Here is a 16,729-nt window from a genome sequence, read left to right on the forward strand (position 1 = left end):
GCAACCGTCCCCCATACCAAAGCCTTGCTGGGAGAAGGCACGAGGTTGCAGGGAGGAGGCATGAGGTTGCAGCTGCATCGAGCAATGCTGTGCCAAATGAGCATCTTCCACCTGGGCACCAGAAAGCTGCACTGCATTTCACTTAAGGCCACTGAGGTGCAGCAGGGCTGCTGAATCTGTATCCCACCCCAAAGTTATTTCATGCAGAAAGGCTTCAGGAAATATTTCTCTTACATTCCTTCAAGTTTGCCACATTTGCTCTTCCACTTAGTAGAAAATGCCCCCTATGTGGCCCAGCATTCTAATGTGCAAAGTCTCATCTTTTATGCTGTTCCATTCAGTAAAATCAGCCACGGACAAACATATCTCCTGAGACTCACAGGTTTACCGTGGTAATTTACAGCTCTTAAATAGAAGAAATGGAAAAGTCATTGGAGAGGGTGGGGAAGAATGGATGGGAAATAGGACAGTATTCGACTTCAATAGTACTCAACTATCAGTGCTGCAGGTATGAGCTACAGCACAAGACAGTGGTTTTTGCATGGAAATGCCCCAAGGAAAAGGCACACAGTGCTTCCTATGGACACTATTTATACCTGAAAAGCAGTGTGAAATATATCAGTACCTTTAGCTACTGTAATACATGGGCGTTACTCAGCTCCTCAGCACTTGTTCAGACAGATTCTCCACTTAGGTTTCTGACTCGAGTGCTTTCAGATTTCACCCAGCCCCGTAGCACAACAGTGCAAGCCCTGGCTCATCACACCCTGCTCAGCAGCTACAGAGGAAGCCGCCAGCACTGAGACTTGCTTGCAGCAGCGCAGGACTCACCATTCACAGACACCGCCTGCCAGCACCCAAAGCACCACAATCCGTTTGGATTCCTTTTCTGCAGTAAAGTCATCAGTTAGTGACTAAACCAAGTGCTGGTCAGAGAGGGACCTGCATTGCCAGCATGCTCAAGCTATTTTACTTTGCTTTCATGGTAGGAAGATAGGGGCTTTGCTGCAGAACCAGCAAAGCAATGAGGTGTTTTTAAAGCATAAGCAAAGTGATTCTCCCTTAAATAACTTTAAATGTCCCCTATGACTTTGGCCACCCTGGCACCATCCAGACCTTTATTCTAGCACACTACACACTATTCCTCAGAGGTCACAACTGTCTTCAAATTCCACTAAATCCACCATTATTTCCTGTTCTTTAACCTACCAGCTTAATAAATCTGCTCCATTATTGCCTCATTTGCAGAGGCAGGCAGGATACCGTGCAGCACAGCAGATGCAGGAGATTTTATTAAAAACAAAAAGAAAAAAGGGGGAGGGAGGGGAACCTCTGGAATCTCTGAACATGTACGCAGAGCTGCTAGAGCCAGCCAAAAGAGCAGCAATAGTTGCCTAAGGTCCTCCTGTCCCTCCAGAAGCTCTCCTCACCACTGTGGTCATCCTAAACCACAACACACCTATAACCATTATACAGGATCATACAGCAGTAGAGTTGGGTCATGGCCAAAGATCAAACCACAGGTAATCCTGCCCCGGGTTATGGAAATACTGCTTAGTAGCAGACTTGGATAAAAGCCATTTTGAGCTATTCAGGGCTCTCTCAGATGTAACTAGCCATTCTTTGGAAAGCTCAGGTTGGAAGAGTAGGCATCCCAATAAACGTGTCACCTGTTTCATTGCTCTTCACAACAACGCACCGATCCCCACCTTCCCTAAGAGAGCACAAAGCAAGAAGCATTGAAGGGTATGTCCCTTTATGTACACCACACCTAAGCCACATCCATCGTTCCTAGCACCTGCTGGTGATGAGATTGCCAGAACAGAAGATGTCCATGGTCTGGCTGGACACGCCTCTATGGACAGGAAGAATTGCCAGCCCATACATTTTTTCCATCAGCTGCACCAATACAGCAAAGGCATCATCTAGATATCAGGCTTATCTTTGTGGATTTACATTCCATGCCCATGGCTGCATGGGCCCTGGGGAGGACACACTACAAAATGTGCAGAGGCATGGTGGCTTCTGCTTTAAGAGCAGCAGGTCAACCTTCATGCTTAGCCTGCTACAGACCACACATCTGTGTGTACATCTACACATGTATGTGTACAGGACAGTCCATACTGAAAACCAAAGGAAAAACAAGCAATATTTAGAAAAGAACCCGGGTTCAGCTAGCTGCTCTCTGACACCCCTAAGCTCTGCCTCAAACTCAAACACCTAGAAAATCACGCCCCCCTGACTCAAGTCTTCAAAGGGTACAGAGTGCTCCACGTAGGTGCTCCACTCTACAAAGCAATGATTTCTAATTTCAATAGGCTTTTATTATTCTTGCCATTACAGATGTTAGGGCCAACAAGAAACATCCCTAGTCTGAACATTTGTGTGGGAAACAGAACATCCTTTTTCACAGGACTATGCGGTAATAGAATATCCTTATTTTTAGCAGTGATTTTCTTCTCCTGTTGTTTAACACTGAACAGAGAAACTGTTGCAACAAGCAAGCACACAAGAACAACAACAGGACAGACACACTTTGCCTAAGCATTCATCATCCCTTTTGCTTGAATGAGAGGAAAAGCAAGGCAAAGAGAGAATGTGGGGAAAAGCACTGCATTTCTGCCTAAGCACACTGATGAAATATAGACTTTATAAACCCTAATTCTCTGCAGCATTCAACATCCACAGGGCACGAGGCTTGTTTTTGCAACAGTGGTGCTCAGTTTTAAATTGTTGCCCCAAAGCTGGATATTTACTCTCTAGGATATCTAAATACTGCTAAAGTGTCAGCTGAGAATTGGTTTTGTGTTTGTATCCTGACTAATACAGGGTGGTCCTAGGTACTGAACCCAGGGGTTTAAAGGCACAATAATGATAATAAAACCGAATAAACAGTAGCTACAAAAGCAGATAAACAGCGGTCTGGAACTACTTGTTAAATAAGCATGACTAAGACTTTCAGAATTAGCACCTACAGGGCTCCCTGTATGCTACAAAATAATTATGAGGGACAGGATTAAAAATGTGAATGATCAAGAAACCTTCACAGGAATTGAAGGAGGACCCCAATGTATTCTGGGGGAGATAGCAGCTCTGCAATTCAGTTGCATCTCTCATTAAACATTGTTAGAAACTCCATGAGAAGGAAATAAAGTTAACTGCATTTAAATCAGATAATAGATATTCTTTTGGATACTCTTCTCCCAGCAAAAAGAGTAAAAAGGAACAATGCCAGTAGCCAGTGTTAAAAACTTGACCCTAAAAAGAGCAAAAGAAAGGTATTTTCTACATATGATTACACTAGCATAAACCTTGCATCTTCTTCTTGGCTGGCGCCAGTCTTCAAATTGTATCTTCCAGTAAACTTTGAGAAATCCGTGATAGCTGTAACAAGGTGTATGCAGTGCTGTAGATAGGAAAAAATATCTTATGACCTCCTTTAATACTTTCCGGTCTCTCTGTATAACCGCAGACAATTCTGGTAGTCATACAAGCACACACTTGAGCTCGAGTGTCCCCAGGAAAATGCTTAATAGTGACAAATAAACAAAAGTCATGCAGAATAAAAAATAATAATAATAAAAACTGATGCTGGAATTGCACGTTACAGAATTAATTTGAGAAGCATGCTGTAATGCCAAATTTGATCCATGCAAGCAAATCTCACACACTTGAGCCAACCTCTGGCTTCTTATCCGAACTTTCCAAACATTTCAGTTATACAAAACTGTCTTGGACATTTTATGAGAACATACTTACTCTCAAAGTTTCCAACATTTCCTATCTTCAGGGATGCCAGAATTACCACAAGAATGTCTTTTTCCCGGCACTTTGCATAGGACAGATTCAAGACTCACTGATAGGACACAGCGAAGGATAATTTATACCAGGAATGATGCTTTATTTAGGAGTACAGGTTTTGTTATACCAAGCCAACCTAGTCATCCATTTAGTCTGATAATCCACTGCCAGTGGCCTCTGCTGAGTCCTCCACAGGAAACTTAAAAAAAAGTCACAGTGGTCTTTGACAAATGCTGAATTCTGATAATGCACTCCTGCACAATCACAAAACCATGCTAACAACAAGTGGTAGCAGCCAAAAGCGAATCGAGACTCTCCATATGTAATCATTAAAGCCTGTACTTTAATAACAAATAAAACCAAGGTGCACCTATAAAGCAATGCAGACAGCAGTGGGTGTTCCTCTTCCAATTGCATATTAAATTAATTTATTTACTGGAATCAGTGAAAATCACCACATTCAACCAGATGCTGGTATTTCTCTAGATCAGGGTACAAGGAGTTAATCAAATAAAGAGAAGTCACCTCCTATGTTTTCTGGAGGGAGCCTCGAAAGGATATGAATACAGTGGTAAAGAAAACAACCAGCAGTACTGGCTTATGGGGGGTTGGATGAGCACATTCAAGCTGAATTAATGCATTTTCTAGAAGAATGTTTAATTTTACTAAGCCTCCTGATTTCCTTTGAAACCAAGACAAGAAACAAAACTATGAAAATTGTTACTTTCTACTTTAAACAGACAATGCAGGAAGCAAAAACCTGGTTCTAAGTCACTCGATGAGGAAATTTTGGGGCTCAAGTTTTACTTAATTAAAGGAGGGTCATCTGTAAGCCAGTGTTGTAAATGTTTGCCATTTTTTTCCCCTGCCGGCACTCCAATAAACCATTCATGCTAAAGAAAGGCAAACAATCACCAATTATTAAAGCAGCCACTATGAATCAGAATAAAAATATTGCTTCCTATCTAGCAGCAACATACCATCTTGGAGCATTTATTACTCCACCTGTTCTGCAGTAAGAGCATATCTAATTTATACAAAGCCTGGTCTATTCCAGGATATGACAAGAAATTCATAGGAGGAAAGAATACATGTTAAGACATCAAACCACCCGAGAGAGGCACATTATCGTCCCAGCTGGTCGTTCAGTTGTCCCTTTAATTAGACTTTTCATGAACAGACCCACCTTGTATCTGAAAAGAGGAACGGGAAAATAACCACTGCTATACAGCAATGCCACTAAACTGATTAGCTTTATGTTCAAAATCACAATCCCTTCATATTCTTGGAACCATGTTCTAAACAATACCTCAATCCCAAATAAACTGATTAAATTCAAACCAGCAAACGTACAATCTTGGACTGAAAAAATCCTGGCATTCGTCCAAAGCAGCCATCCCTCCCCTGGCTGCAGTGTGTTTCGGATCATGGCCCTCAGCCCATCTAATCTGTTTGTGCATTGCCCAAGATTTCAGAATGCACACTCCTTTGAAGTTACTTTGCACATTTCAGCAAGCGCGCAATGTTGTGTCTATTACAGGACTCAGCAAAGGAAGAGATAACTATATTCCCATAATATGCTTTTCTTTTTTTTTTTTGTAGCTAATGGTTGGAACTTAGAGCAGGAAAATGCCCGAAGTCCGTTACTTTCCAGATTTTCCTCAAGGTAATATAACATGGATCCAAGAACACAAAATAGCAGAGTCAATGTAAACCAATGAATATTTCTAGTCCAAGCTGCTGTGCTCACCACAGGAAAGTGTCTTCCATCACTTCCCTCCTCCCTTGCCATGTGACCAAAAAGGCATAGCATATGTTATAGCATTTGTTTTACAGAATAATGGCATGCATTTCAGCTGCCAACAAGACACATGTTCATGTATTTCCTGGACCACAGGTTCCTATAAGCTAAAGATGGAATGAGATCTATTAATTCACCCAACCCATCTCCTTCCCTACAGGCACTAACCCAAGCTCGCAGAGAGTGACCCTGTCCCTTTTGGTGGGCAACTCTGGGGAGTTCAGAAGTTGACTCCAAGCAGTGGAGCTGGTCTGTTAACTAAGAAACCGTGTTTCTGAAGTCCCCATCCCAATCCCCAGGAACAGCTCAGCCAGGGCAGATGTGATACGGATCTGCTAGCCCTGCAGGACATCCTCCAGGGTTCTCCAGGAGCTGTTAAAAAACAACCAACAGTGCTATCAGCATTTTCCATGATAGATTATTCAGCATCATTCCAACAAGAAGCTTTTCTGATGCTCAAGTTCCATTTTCATCTGCAGCCCATCAAGTCTCGTTACACACCCCTGCAAAAGCTTAAGTGATTCTCTCTCAAGTAGCTGCACCTAAAATTGTTGCTATCATTGCTTCAACTCAGTCATCTCTTTGACAATCTACACACACTAAGCATTTCGTCATAATCAGCCCCTTCGATCTCCTAATTAGCTCTTTCCCTCCCCTCTCAAACTTTCAAAAGGCCCAGGGAGCCTTCTGAATTATTACTTAACCCAGGGAGCCAGACGCAGCCACAGCGCACACATGAAGTCTATTGCTCTTCCGTTTGCAACCAGGACATCGCGGACAACGGCACTGCCTTATCTCACTTCTAACAGCCATGTCTGGTTACAGACCCTCGATTCGTTTCAGCCCTGTCACTTTCAGTGTGTCCTTTCACATCCACTGCTCACACTAGCCTACCGTTCATCTGACTGTCCTACTTCCACCCCGCAGTCCCTTCAGATGGTTCTGCACTGCTGGTCAGCCCACAACGCAGGAAGGTTCATTGCCACTAACTGCAGACACTGAAATTTTACACGTGAAAAAGTAACACACTGAGCTCTTCTGATGTCTTTCATGTTCTTTCCTTGGTTGTCATCAATGTGGTATCTGCATCACACCAGAAGAGAGCATAAATATATTTTATTCTCATACATCAAGTGTCCCCTGCTGCTTTGTCTGCTTGCACCAGCAGCATACAGGGTACGTGTGACAATACCCATAATCTCTTTGTTCAACACTGCACCCCAAACTGCTCCTCAGCCTCTCAAGCAGATTGAATTTCAGCCTGAGCAACACAAAGGCGTATATTGTGGCTAGCTGATGGGCAGGAAGGGATTTTGGTTTTACAGTTCCTGTGAGCCTTCCAGTAGTCACAGGGTAACATTACAGAATGTAAACATCTTTGAAGTGAAAATAGCTTGGAATAAAATGGATGTCTCTTTTTTTCCCCACACCTTTGTTTCAGATCTGTAATAACTACAAGTAACAGTCTTAAACTCAATTGTCTAAGCAAGGGAATTCCCAGAATCATTATATGGCATTTTCTGATTTAGCTGTCACGTTTCATTTAGCATTCTGCACTGGTCCTACAGTTTGGCTTGCCTGAAAATTTTAAATACAAATGTATTTGCAGGGTGGCGTGAAAGAACACCATCAGAATTTTACCTCACACCACAGCTCCTCACTCAGCTCCCTTCTCCCCTCTCCCATATACATGGATCTTGCAACTACTGAAAAAAACACTTGAACAGAAAAATCTTTACCTATTTTTTCCCCCCCTATTGAAAGACTTTCACTGACCTTTCTGCTGAAACAGATCTAAACCACTGTTTAAACAATTCTTTAAAATCGCCAACAACTTGAAACGTAGAAATCTTGAACATGCAAGTGATGTCTACAACAGCAATGAATAACAACACTTAATTCAAATAATCCTTATATGGTACTTCCCATCTTCAAAGGGCTAGATACACACTAGATAATTAATCACTTTTTTCCCCACCCAAATTCACCATTCTTGTCCTAAGAAACTATAGGGAAAGCAAACAGCACCAAGAAGACATGCTTCTGGACAAGCATTTGTCATTTCCTCTCTTCTCCTGGACCACAGACGTAGCCAGCTGATTACCAGCTCTCATAATTCAACAGTTCCTTCAGACACTGTGGCCAGGGCTATAGGAAAGGCAAATTTTCCATTGATCTTACTATGAAGACATTTTTCTAGCAGTAGTACTAAAGCACTTAAACCCATTAGATGATCAGAACCAGACTGAATCGCTCTCCTTCTGGAGCAGGGATGCTCCTTCCCACAAACAGGACCAACCTAGGCAAAAGCTGAACGCAGCTCAGCTGTCTGCGCAGAGGTATGTGAGATCAGAACATGCTCCAGAAATTATAATGCCACTATTGTGCAGCAAAAATGCTCTGATTTTCCCTTTGGCAAACAGCTTTTTGCTTTGCATTAGTGGTTTATTAACAAATGCACATGCAAGAATGATGCTTTAAAGGAAAACAAAGAAATAGGCCAAAGTGTTAGCTGGCACAAATTGTTAGAGCTGCCAAATCTGGACCAATCTACCTTGTTTCAGCTAATACCCACTACAACGTTTAACTCTGTTGTTGAAACAGGAAATGTTATTTTTAGCCATTACCTATTATTTTTGTGCAAAGAGTAATTGCCACTTACAGTTCTGTTACAGATCTTGCATTTTATCACGTGTGTTTATGGAGTTGTTCATTAATCCTGCTGGCTTTTACACACACACACAAAAAAAATTGCTGGCTCACTTTATTGTGGCTACATTTTACAACTAATTCTATCTGCCATAAAAATTGAAAGACAATGCCTCTAGAACAGAAGTTGGGGAAGGAGGGAAGTGACTGTAACTGTAAGGATCAGGTTTTCTTTGAACTGCTCAGGGCTCGATTTTCTGAAATGCTGAAGACTCAGAACTTGACCTGCACTACTGGCTTATACAGAAAGGTTTCCATCAAGGTCTCCCACAGAACTTTGGATGCGAAAATTTGAGAACTAAAAAGAAAGTACTGAAAATCTAGCAGTTTTCTCTGGAGCCTAAACACAAACCTAAGATGTTAAAAATCCAGCTCTGTCTTGGGCAATGAGTTCTTTTGGAAATTCCTCTTACGCTGTCTGCTTTGTAGTATCTGTTTATTGCATATCCACTGAGAAGACGTCTTAATTCCCTATTCCTTCCAGAGTTTTCCCCTAATTATGTTATTAATAAGAAAGATGAAGCACTAAGTCATTCTACCAATGGTGTGTATTATAAATATAAAATCCCTGTCAACATATATTTCACTGTAACATATTAATAGACTACCACAGGAAAGAAAAAAAAAACAACCACCAACAACTGGGGTTGTTCAAACAAAGCATTCACTTGACTCCCTGAACTAAGTTTCAGATGCACTATTCTTTGGTTATGGTAGAAGTTATGAACAAGGGATAGCTTTGCAAGGCAGCACCACAGTCCTAAATCCACCTATCTGCTAGATGTCAAGTGTGTCTTATTCTATAGCTGGCCTATACTGTACTACTTCTCTTATTCAAACAGTAAGGAAGCTGCCTCATCATCACCTAAGACTCCCTTCTTCCCTTAAGAAACTCATCTGTGCATGAGACTTAGTGAGACAGAAAAATGAAAGCCATTTATTTCAAAGGAAGCATCGAAATTTAGTTTTAGACTTATCTTTTGATAATTAATCACCACACTGATAGATGCAGAAACTGATTATTTCCTGTGATTTAAAATGAAATGCTTAAAAGCACACTGGCTGGAAATCAGAAGCAGTAGAAAAGCTAAATCATTTCCTCACTCCTTTTTCTCAGGCTGCCTGCTCTTGTTGCCTCCACAGTATTAAAAGGCTGGTGTGCATCCAACTTAATGCATTCCCGGGGAAAATGAAGACACTGGACCTTTAACGATGCTCACCCGATCAGCAGTGACCGCGCACGACACACACACACGGCTGCTGAGATGCAGCAGTGACCAAAGATCATCACCCACTACACGATGGAAACACGCACAACTGCTCTGCAATTGACAAATAAAAGAATAAATAATTCTGCAATAAATAAATGGGTAAGTAAGTAAATCCTATATGAGCACATGGAGCTTACTTGCATGAATAAGGCTTCCAGCAGCCGACCCGCAGTATCCCGGTGCCCCCAGCAGCTATTCCGGACCCTACAAGAAAGGGGATGACCGCCCACACGCCGACGCCGACCCCGCAGCGACGCCTACCCAGCCCCAGCCCCAGCCCCAGCCCCAGCCCCAGCCCCAGCCCCAGCCCCCCCGCTGCCCCTCCCGTCCCAAGCGGCCCCGAACAAAGCCGGGGGCCCCCGGCCGGCCGGCCGCCGCTCACCTCCCAGAGTCGAGGGGAGCTCCCACGCTCGACCCCGGCCCTCTGCCGGCCCCCGCTCCCAGCGCGGAGGGGCCGTGCCGCACAATGCGAGGCCGCGGGGGCGGAGCGGGGCGGGGAGAGGCGCGGCGGCAGCTGGGTGAAGGGGGTTGGCGAATAAGATAAAATAATAAAATAAAATAAAAATATAAACTGTAAAGTAAAATGTAAAGTAAAATAGCGCAGCCCCCTCTCCCTGAGCCCCGCTGTGCCCGCGCAGGCCCGCCCGGGCGCCCCATAGCCTCGCGGGTGGGGCCTTGCAGCCCGGCCCGCTGAGGGGCCGCAGGGCCCTGGGCCAAAAGGTGCGGCTTCACAGAGGGGAGTTTTGATGAGTTAATGGAGCCAGAGCTTAAATCCGCAGGGATTTAAACCAAGGCAGGTTTTATACAGGTCAATTCCACCGCATCTCTTTCGCAGCACCTTGGGCTGTTTCCCACCTGCTTCAGCAGAGTTGGGCAAGGGAGCAGCCGTGCCAAGGAGTGGGCACATGTCTGGGTATTTCTGCTCACAGCATCCCACCACTGTCCCACCGGCACCAAAACCCGCAGTCTTCTGGTCTCTGGAGGAGCTGCTTACTATTTTTCTGCCCAGTTTGGTGGCAGCTGGGCAGCAGTGAGGGAGCATGTGGAACGGATCCAGTGTTTGTTCAGAGTACACCTTGTACAGTAACAGGGTATGAGGGAAACTAAGCATTAAAACACAGAAGGGCTCCTCGATTTGCAATGTTCAGGTCAAATTATGCACTTGAAGCAATTAATAAATTACACAGTTGCCTGTTTCCTGTCTTCTCTGCAGTCAACAGGAGCACATGGGTTGTCACTGGGTATTTATACCTTCAGAAATCATGATGTTTCACTGCTCAATCACAAGACTCACAACTCCATGACAAAGTAGTGCAAGAATCACAAAACATATACAATGATATTCCTGTGGTTTCTCATCAGCTTAACTGACCACATAAACCTGGAGAAGATAACATTGTCCATCTAAACCTGAGGCAAAAGAATGAAGGGAGTGTCCCTGACTGGAAAGAAGAGTTAATCTGAGGATCATGGGGCAGTTTTCTCCCCAGATCACGCATATTTTCTTCAATACCATGGACTTTTTTTCATACAGTAGGGTCTCTAGGGCAAAATAAAACCCTTGGAAGAGATGTTTTCATATGTGCTTTTTAAGTTCTCTCAATTTTAGAAATCTAAACGAAATGATAAAAAAAAAAAAAAAGCAATTAATGAACACGCAAAGGAACCTGAGCCGGGTCTTTGACCCAGAAGTTTTCACAGAATCACAATTAACCAACTCTGGTTTTCTTGGTAGAAACTGGTATCCGAAATTGTTCTCAGAAGTCTCAAATACATTTGCTTGTTTTGCAAAGCAAAAATGTACAATTTGCATTATCTCTAGAAAGTTTAGCTAAAAAAAAAAAAAGTGTATGTCCTATCAAGTATGAGAAGGAGAGAATTGGTGCTTAGAGCTGACTTTGGTGATGGCTAGGCCCCAGGATCGTACCCAAATCTAAACAGAACAACCTGTCTGTACCCCTCCACAGCCCAACTGACTTCCATCAATACTGCACAGGCACAAAAACTCTTCTGTTAGGAACCTCTTGCAGGATCAGAGCCTTATTTTGTAGTATTAGTTTTTATTGACTCCTGGCTAGGTGGAATATCATTCATTGGAAATGGTCAAACAAAGCATGCCCAGGAAAGCAGAAGAAGCTAACTCAACAGACAGCTAAGCTTATCCCTGCTCCCCATGTGCCACATCCTCCTTTCCCAGAGCCAGCCTCATGTTCCCACCTGAAAACACGCTTCCAGCAAGACAGGAATCTGGGATTTTCTCTGCCCGAGGGATTTTGCTGCTCAGTGCAGATCATCTGCCAGACAAGGTAAACATTCCTCACAAGGAGGTGCTAGGTCTTGGGAGCTATCCCACTGATAGCGCCTGGTCTGACTTCCATCCCTTTCCATTTTCCTGCACCAGGTGATCAAAGGGAGCAGAGGCATAACAAGCAAAACAGCTGAGACATGGAGAGAAACAGCAGCAGCTTTTACCCTGGATCATCAGCTCCATGATCTGCCTTTCCCTCCCTTGGGTGCAGCTGCCAAGGAGACTTGATTAAGTGGCAAAACTCAGCTGGAAGGAGCAGGGCTGCTTTCGCCCACAACGTTACTCACCAGGCCAGCCCAAGTGGCAGCAGTGAAGGCAGCAGGAGCCACGCTTGCAGCCTGCATCAGCTGTGCTCAGGCAGGTTCCAAGACGGCACTGCAAGAAACATGGTCATCCGCGTGCTATAGGAGACTGCTTGTGCTCACGTCCTCAGGCTGCCAAAGAGACAGGAGATCAGTGAAGTTAATTTTAAGCCAACATTTCCTGGTGCCTCATATGCTGAAGTGGCACTTTTTTTTAGATGTCTCAGCTATGGCAGCAGAAAGAATATGTAGGGCTTTTGGAAATGTAGGGTGTTAGCTGTTAGCATTCTTTTTGTGCCCTCAGTGGTTCACAATCATCAAAACAAGGACAAAACTATTGCCTTCCAAAGTAAAAGCTGCACAATAAAAGTTGTGGATGGAAGGAAATTTGCACTAGAACAAGCACAGGAAACCACAGAGCTGCAGAAAGGATGAGTTAATGGAAAAAGGTTGATGTCCTGATACTGGGTAAGAGCTGTGGAAAACTACCAGCTCAGATTGTCAAGGAGTATAACTGCCAGCATGTGTCCTCAGTTAAGCTGTAGCATGCCAGGCAGCTTCATTCCACAGGTATTACTGGAGGCAGAAATTTCTTTCATCTGCAAGAACAATAATACCTCTCCAATCAGGCATTTTTTTTAACAGTTAAGTGAGAGCACATAGGAAAGGTTAGTTTTCACCAGCTGGTTAAAAAGCAAGGTCAGAATTACTTTACTTCCCAGAGTTACAGGTTTTGCGTGCACACTTGTTTTACAGGTCCCTACTGCTGAATCTCCTCAGATTACAAGTGATCATTGTAGATCTGAGGATGGGAAGCTCAGCAGAAGTGAAGATGAACCATAAACACAATGCTTGAAATGTGGCTTGTAGCAAAAAGGTACAGGGCAGACAGTGGAAAAGGCAACCAAGGCTTGAGTAGATGATTAAATAACTTTCTCAGCTATGGGGCAACTGGGATAAAGACCTTTAACTTCTGATCCTTGATTTAGCCACAGAACTTTGGCTTCCTTCTCCACTTAAGTGGCTCAGAAGTAGGATGCCTGTATCACAGGCATGCCTTCTTCCTACACCCCCTGTCTCGCTGCAAAGTAATTACCCCCCTATATAACTAAGCATAAGAAGCCTTTTCTTTGTTTCTTGGCTAGAGAAATTGCTCATTGTAGATGTCTTTTTCATCTGAAGAGGAAAGATCTTCTGATTAAGAAAGTCCCCAGGCAACTGTATCTTACCTTTCTTATGAGCTTGTTAGTTTTTGCTATCAGCCTAGGATGAAGTGAGTATTCAGGAATGGAGTGGAATCTGATTTATAACATAAGGGATAAAAATTTGTTTTTCTGTAGCCTTTTATCCAAGAATACCAAATACTTCACTAACATTAATTACCACTCTCAAAGCATTCTGTTGAGACACTGATAGCTATTTCTTAAATTTCTATTTTATAAGCAGGTATGAGTTGCTGAAGGGCACATAACAAATCAGCAACGTACACTGACATGCATCTTAGACATCCTGCATCCCTTCTCACATTGTGTCTCGGTGGTCCAGGAACTTTCCAACCTCAACTGATGCCTCAAGTGATAAGTTAAAATGTAAGCACTGCAGTGACTCTTTACATGAAGATGGCTGCTATCAAGCATTCAGCAAACAGAAAACAGATTTGAACACTAGAACCATTTTTTATTTTGGAGTTGTTTGGCCGATACTGGGGGATACATGACATAAAACAGATGTTTTGACTTAGTTTGCAGAGAAGGGAACTGCTGTTTAGCCAACACTACAAAAACCAGCATCTTTAATGATGCAGTTCAGTGTTACGTCACCCCTAAGCGCAATTATTGGTAACAGTACTGTAGTAGCATGCAGAGATGCCAGCTGGGGTCACTGCTCTTTTCATGCTTCACATTGCTCAAACCCACAGCTGAAGTTTAGCCAGAGCCTACCATCCTGAACCTACCATCCCACAGACAAGATGGCTACAACCACAGAGGGGACCATCCTCCTACCTGTTTTTATCTCATCTTGTAAACCAACCAGGACTGGGTATGGCAGGAATTCTCAAATGAAGCTTTCATTAGGAAAAGACACTCAAAGCTAGACAAATTTCTGACCTATCCTGGTCAACAGATCCTGGGACTTTCTCAGCCATGCTGAGTGCCTCATGACTTCCTCAAAGCAGAACAGCTCTAACAGGGGACACTAAGAAAAGCTTTGAATCTTAAGAAACATTGCAGGAAATAAATACTATTTCTGCACTGATTTGCTCTGGGTACTGCAGGGACTGTTGCAGGTGTTTCCTTGATGTAATGCTCCTGCCCTTCTGAGCCAATAGCACACTTTGGTCCAGGGAGCTGGGTTACAGCACTTCTCTGGCCATCCTTTTCAAGGTCCTAGGGGACCACTGAGTTGTGACCACTGTTCATTTCACCACTAGATCTGTTTCAAAAGATCCTTCCATTCCTCCCACACCCAAGATACCATATGGCATGGCTGACTTGCTACTAAGCAGTTGCCAGACTCCATGGCAGCACTGACTGCATTTCCCCCACTGCAAAAGTTATTCTCATACCTTATGAGGTCATTAAAGCTTGTCAAGTGCTGAGGGTCTTTCTCAAAGAAGAGATGGAACATAATTATGATTAATTTTCTCAGAACAATGAGATTCTGAAGTGTGTAATAACAGACTTTGTAAGGAAAATATTTGGCTAAAAACCCACATGTATCACTCAGCAATTGGAGGTTCTTGTGAAAATATGTTCATTTTAATATGTCTCATTTCGTATTTTTTTTCAGTTTATATTGCACTGCTGGGGCTTTTCTTTAAGAAAGGCTGTTTTCTTCTTGAAGAACTGTTTTTAATACCCTGAAGAACAAACTCACAGTAGTCCGATGTAACAGATTTTAAATATTAATACTGGCAGACTAGTAATGCTGTAGGGAGTAATAAGATCTCTCCTTTAAAATCTGTATAACAAAATGACTTTATACATAACAAGTAATAAAATAATAACTTATACATATTTTCTCCCTTATACACACTGTTGCAACAGTTCTTTCAAAGAAGGTTACTACTACCATGAAAAGATTTGAAATTTCTGTAGTACTCACACAGTATAACCTGTCTTTGTACAGCCACTGCTGTTTCCAAATAAATGTTTGATTTCTTTAATGTATCCAGGTGCATTGCTTGCATAATGACTGAATGCCCTGGACAGTTTAAATCAGCTCCATTTCATTTATCATTTCTCTAACACTTGTTTGCAGTAGGACTCATGGCTGACCTTTCTCGACAAATACAAGTGAACTCAAATCTCACATGCAGGGGTTACAAATTTCTTGAGTTTAAACTGCTGGTCTCTACTGGCTACATAAGGAAATAGGATGTCATTGCAGACACCATACAGCTCTCTTTGGGAAAGAGGAGCAACAGAGGCAGACAAAATTCTAGTTATTCATGAGTCTAATTTTCTTTGGGAATGACTGAAGACTGTGGGAATCATAAATTATGATTATAGTATATTACATATTTGGTATGATCATATTATATCATATAACGTCATATCAAAGTGACAATAGGTAGTTTGCTACTCAGCAAGATCCAAGGTCTCAAAGTTCTGTATTTTCGAAACATCAAGAGGCATATCCATGTGGATATATAGGTGCAAAGTTGGGTAAGTAGCAATCCTGCTTAAGGACATATTTTCTATCACAAGCAAGTCTGGTTCCTGTTCACAAGATCCTGGTATTTCTTAAGAATGGCTTTGTGGGAGAGGAAAAAAAAAAAAAAGATCTACCAAGAAATATCCTTGATCATGGAGCAACTCATGGTCATTTAGGAGTTTCTCATTGATACCTTGAAGAGGGACAATTCAAGGAAGTTCGAGAGAGAAAAGCACTTATCAACATGGAAAAATTAATGACCTATGCAAATAATTGAAAGAAAAGCTTGTATACCACCAGAATGATAAACACTGCCTGTGTAATTCATCTCCTTTGGAGAACATCTGCTCTGATAGGGTTATTATCAGGTGGCCAAAACAGACAGGTACATGTATAACACTTTCTGCTTCTGCCTAATCTGAGGTTTTCAGTCTTTCTAGCTGCCAAACACAAGCCCACTTGGCAATACAGTGCCTTTTTCATTTGCACATTTTGGTGGATCCAAAAAAATCAAAGACATCAAGGAGTCCACAAATCAGTGTGGAAAATCATTGATTTAAAAGTTTGTCTCAGGAGCAGACAAAGTCCATTGTATGGAATATTAAGCTTTCAGAAGAAAAACAGTGTAGAAGAGCATACTAGGAGCAAGTCATGGATGAGCAAGGTGTGTGGAAACAGTAGTATGGTATTTGTTGGCTCCTACCTGCTTAGACAGTGGAAAATTTGTGTACTCCTAAGGAATACATCATTCCTACCACAGAAAAAGCATTAACTGCCATTCACAAAAAGGCAAGACGTGTTCCAAAAAATGTTAGATGTTATCTATGCCACATGCTGCAGTTTCTACTCTAATAAATACCTTTGTTTAATGAATAATATG

The 16,729-nt window shown here is 42.6% G+C and overlaps 1 protein-coding gene across 8 annotated transcripts in view; it reads right to left on the reverse strand.

Annotated features, from left to right (window-relative positions):
- The window catches only part of PRR5 (proline rich 5), an 88,361-nt gene extending 78,191 nt beyond the window's left edge, over positions 1–10,170 (reverse strand). For 2 of the 8 annotated variants that reach the window (XM_067000125.1, XM_048046865.2), the window contains exon 1: positions 9,965–10,103. The gene's annotated coding sequence lies outside the window, so the exon portion shown is untranslated. Of the gene's footprint in view, positions 1–9,531; positions 9,549–9,719; positions 9,793–9,964 lie in introns of those variants that run through there. The other 6 variants (XM_048046862.2, XM_048046863.2, XM_013184578.3 and 3 more) reach the window with 6 other exon arrangements.
- Between the last annotated feature and the right edge of the window lie 6,559 nt (positions 10,171–16,729).

The sequence above is a fragment of the Anser cygnoides genome, chromosome 1 (assembly GCF_040182565.1).
Source record: "Anser cygnoides isolate HZ-2024a breed goose chromosome 1, Taihu_goose_T2T_genome, whole genome shotgun sequence".
Lineage (NCBI taxonomy): Eukaryota > Metazoa > Chordata > Aves > Anseriformes > Anatidae > Anser > Anser cygnoides.